Source organism: Thermobia domestica, chromosome 4 (genome assembly GCF_964235325.1).
Source record: "Thermobia domestica chromosome 4, izTheDome1.hap1.1, whole genome shotgun sequence".
In the NCBI taxonomy this organism is placed as follows: domain Eukaryota; kingdom Metazoa; phylum Arthropoda; class Insecta; order Zygentoma; family Lepismatidae; genus Thermobia; species Thermobia domestica.
Window position 1 is genome coordinate 86367270 of NC_137457.1, and position 5309 is coordinate 86372578.

Genomic DNA, 5309 nt, shown 5'->3' on the forward strand with positions numbered 1-5309 from the left:
CATGAAATCTGCATTTTTTGGAAACCCAATTAAATTTCGTTTCATCCACATCTGTTAAAATTGTCCTAAAAAACGTAGCCCTCATAAAATAAAGATCCTAGGTTAAAGCAAAAATGGTATTAGTACTTAGCATACACTAAAACAATATATACTGAGTTTTATGCAAATTGGCTAGAATTATCACCTTATGGGTGTATCTCTCATAAACTACGAGACGAAGGTAAAAATAAATATGACATTCATAATCAGCATGATCGAAAAAAAATATACACCCTGTTTCATCCCAATTGGTTAAAATTGTAAAAAAAGTGCGTATCCCACATAAACAGTAAGACGTAGATAAAAGCAAAAATGTTATTAGTAGTCAGCATGTTCGAAACCCTACATACACCGACTTTCTTCCACATGGGATAAATTGTGTTAAAGAGGACGTATAACACTCAAACTGTAAGAACTAGATAAAGCAAAGTTCTTATTTGTAATAGTCATGTTCGAAAACATCTATACATCGAGTTTAATACCAGTCGGTTAAAATTGGCATGAAAAAGGTGTATTCTACATAAACTGTAAGACCTAGGTAAAAACAAATATGTTATTAGTGATCAGCATGTTCGCAATCTTCCATACACCGCGTTTCATCGCAGTCGGATAAAATTGCCATAAGAAGGTTGTTCCCCATAGAAACGGTAAGACGGTGGTAAAAGCAAAGATATTATTAGTAATCAGTATGTTCGAAGTACTCCGTACACCGAGTTTCATCACAATCGGTTAAATTTGCCTTAAGAAGGTCGTTTCCCACATAAAGCGTAAGACCTAGGTAAAAGCAAACATGTTATTAGTAATCAGCATGTACGAAACCTCTATACATCGAGTTTCATCAAAAGCAGTTAAAGTTGTCATTAAAATGGCGTATCCCATTTTAAAGTGTAAGACCTATGTAAAAGCAAAGATGTTATTAGTAATCAGCATGTTCGAAAACGTCTATAAACCGAGTGCTTACCAATCGCTTAAATTTTCAAAAAAGGGGCGTATCCCACACAAAAATTAAGACCTCAGTAAAAGTGAAGATTATATTTGTAATTAGCATCTTATAAAACCCACATATACCGAGTTTTGTGCAAATTGACTAAAATTATCATCAAATGGGCGTATAGCACATAAACTATAAGACTAAAGCAAAAAAAAGAATGATATTCATAATTAGCATTTCGAAAATCTCTACACACCGTGTTCCTTATAATGAGTTAAAATTGTCATAAAAAGGGCGTAACCCACATATTCTTTAAGAACTAGGTAAAAGCTAAGATGTTATTAGTAATCAGTATGTTCGAAATATTCTATACACCGAATTTCATCCCAATAGGTTAAACTTCCCGTAAGATAGTCGTTTCTACATAAAGTGTAACACCTAGGTAAAAGAAAACATGTTATTGGTAATCAGCATGTTAGAAAATCTCTATACATCGAGTTCCATCTCAATGGTCTAAAATTGGCATAAGAAGGACGTATCCCGCATAAACTGTAAGACCTAGGTAAAAGCAAAGATGTTATTACTAGTCAGCATGTTCGAAAACTCTATACACCGAGTTCTTCCATATCGGTTAAATTTGTCATATAAAGGTGTTATCCCACATAAAATGTAAGATCTAGGTAAAAGACAAGATGTTATTAGTAATAAGTATGTTCGAAATCCTCTATACACCGAGTTTCATTGAAATCGGTTAAAATTATCATAAAAATTACGTATCCCACTTAAACTGTAAGACCGAGGTAAAAGAAAGGATGTTAGTGATCAGCGTGTTCGAAAACTCTATACACCGAGTTGTTCCAAATCGGTTTAAATTGTCATAAAAAGGTCTTATAACACATAAAATATAAGACCTAGGTAAAAGCAAAGAAGTTATTATTAATTCGCATGTTCGAAAACCTCTATTAAGCGAGTTTCTTCTAAATCAGTTAAAATTGTCATAAAAAGGGCGTATCCCACTTAAACTGCAAGACCGAGGTAAAAGAAATGATGTTATTAGTAATCAGAATGTTCGAAAAAATCTATACACCGAGTTCTTGCCATTCTGTTAAATTGTCATAATAACGGTGTATCTCGCACAAAATTTAAGACTTAGATAAAAGCAAAATATGATTACTAATCAGCATGTTATAAATCCATTATACAACAAGTTCTTCCCAATCGGTTAAGATTGTCATAAAAAGGGCGTATTCCACTTAATCTGGAAGACCTATGTAAAAGCAACGGTGTTATTAGTAACTAACATGTTTGTAAATCCCTATATAACTAGTTTTGTGCAATTTGTCTAAAATTATCATCTTATAGGTATATCTCACGTAAACTATAAGACTAAAGTGAAAATAAATATAATAGTCATATTAAGCAGGTACAGAAACCTCTATACACCGAGTTCTTCCCTATCGGTTAAAATTTTCACAAAACTTGCGTATCCCACATAATCTGTAAGACATAGGTGAAAGCAAAGATGTTAATAGTACTCAGGATGTTCGAAAACCTCTGTACTCCGAATGTCATCAAAATCGGTTAAAATTGTCATAAAATGGCGTATCTCAGATACACTCTAAAACCTTACTGAAAGCAAAGATGTTATTGGTAATCAGCATGTTCGGAAACCTCTATACACAGAGTTTCATCAAAATTGATTAATATTGTCATAAAATGGGCGTATACCACTTAAAGTTTAAGACCTAGGTAAAAGCAAGATCTTATTAGTAATCAGCATTTTCGGAAACCTCTACACACCAATTGTTCCCAATCGGTTAAGATTGTAGTAAAAAGAGAATATGCAACATCAGCTATACGAGCTAGGTAAAAGAAAATATGTTACTAGTAATAAGCGTGTTTGAAAAGTCATATACACCGACTTTTATGCAAATTGGATAATTATAATCTTATGTGCGTATCTCACATAAAATATAAGACTAAGGTAAAATAAATATGATACACATTATCAGCATGTTGGAAAATCTTCATACACCAAGATTTTCCCAATCAGTTAAAATGGGCGTAAAAAGCGCGGATTCCACATAAACTTAGACCTCTGGGAAAGCAAAAATATTATTTGTAATTAGCATGTTCGAGAACCTCTATAAACCGAGTGCTTACCAATCGCTTAAAATTGACAAAAAATGGGCGCATCCCACAAAAAACAGTAAGACTTCAGTAAAAGTGAGAATGTATTCGTAATTAGCATGTTCTAAAACCCACATATACCGAGTTTTGTGGAAAATGACTGAAATTATCATCAAATGGGCACATCTCACATAAACTATAAGCATAAGGCAAACATAAGTATGATATTCATAAGTAGCATTTTGTAAATGTCTACACACCGAGTTCCTACCAGTCAGTTAAAATTGTCCCTAATGGGCGAATCCCACATAAACATTAACAACTAGGTAAAAAAAAAAGATCTTATTAGTAATCATCATGTTCCAGGACCTCTATACACCAAGTTTCATCGAAATCGGTTAAAATTGTCATAAAAATTTGTTATTCTGCTTAATCTGTAAGACCGAGGTAAAAGAAAAGATGTTATTAGCGATCAGCATGTTCGAAAACCTCTATACACCGAGTTCATCCCATTCGGTTAAATTGTCATAATGAGGGCGGACCCACATAAAATTTAAGACCTAGGTAAAAGCAAAAAGTTATTATTAATCATGTTGTTACTAAAACGTGTTATTACTAATCAGCATGTTCTAAAACCTTTATACACCAAGATGTTCCCAAACTGTTAAAGATTGTCATAAAAAGGGCGTATCCCACTTAATCCAGAAGACCTATGTAAAAGCAACGATGTTATTGGTAACTAACATGTTTGAAAATCCCTATATACCTAGTTTTGTGCAAATTGTCTAAAATTATAATCTTATAGTTGTATCTCACACAAACTATAAGACTAAGTTAAAAATAAATATGATATTCACAATCAGCATGTTCAAAATCTTTTATACACCGAGTTCTTCCCAATCGGTTACAATTGTAATAAAAAAGGGAGATGCCACATCAACTATAGGAGCTAGGTAAAAGGAAAGATGTTGTTAGTAAAAAGCATGTTTGGAAACTCATATATACCGAGTTTTATGCAAATTGTATAATTATCATCTTATATGCGTATCTCACATAAAATATAAGACTAAGGTAAAATAAATATGATACACATTATCACCATGTTGGATAATCTCTATGCACCGAGATCTTCCGAAATGGTTCAATTTGTCATTAAAACGCATATTCCTCATAAACTGTTAGACCTAGGGAAAAGAAAAGATGTTATTAGTAATCAACATGTTAGAAAACATCTATAAACCGAGTGCTTACCAATCGGTTAATATTGTCAATAAAGGGCGTATTCCACACAAAGCTGTAAGACCTCAGTAAAAGTGAAGATTGTATTCGTAATTAGCATGTTCTAAAACCCCTATATACCGAGGTTTGTGCAAATTGACTAAAATTATCATCAAATGGGCGTATCTCACATAAACTATAAGACTAAGGAAAAAATAACTATGATATTCATAACTAGCATTTTCGCAAACCTCTATACACCAATGTCTTCCCAAACAGTTAAACTTTTCATAAAAAGAGCGTATCCCACATAAACTTTAAGAAGTAGCAAAAAACAAAAATCTTATTAGGAATCAGCAGGTTCGAAAACCTCTATACACCGAGTTTTATCGAAATCGGTTAAAATTGTCATAAAAGGGCGTATCCCACTTAAACTGTGAGACCTAGGTAAAAGAAAATATTTTATTTGTAATCAGCATGTTCGAAAACCTCTATACACCGAGTTCTTCACATTAAGTTAAATTGTAATAGTAAGGGCGTATTCCACATAACATTTAAGGCCTAGGTAAAAGCAAAATGTTATTAGTAATCAGCATGTTCGAAAACCTCTATACACCAAGTTGTTTCCAATCGGTTAAGATTGTCACAGAAATGGCGTATCTCCTTTAATCTGCAAGACTTAGACTTTCAAGGGAACCTTCCGAAAATGATAATTGCAGTGAAAGACATGACCTATGCCAATTGAAAGAGCTGTAACAGAGATGAGCATTCCCAAAAAAATTAGCTTCCCATAGTAATAGATTCAATAAATATAAGGAGTGGAAGTTCGGGAAACAGCAAGGTTGGACAACGGGAAAAAACTGCAAAATCCGCAAAAAGGTGGGGGCACGGCGAAATACCATGCTTACAACTGATGTATAGGAAGAGCCTTGTTACAATAGGAAACAAATAAAGGCCACCAGTGGGATCGACAGTGTTGCCAACTGCAATA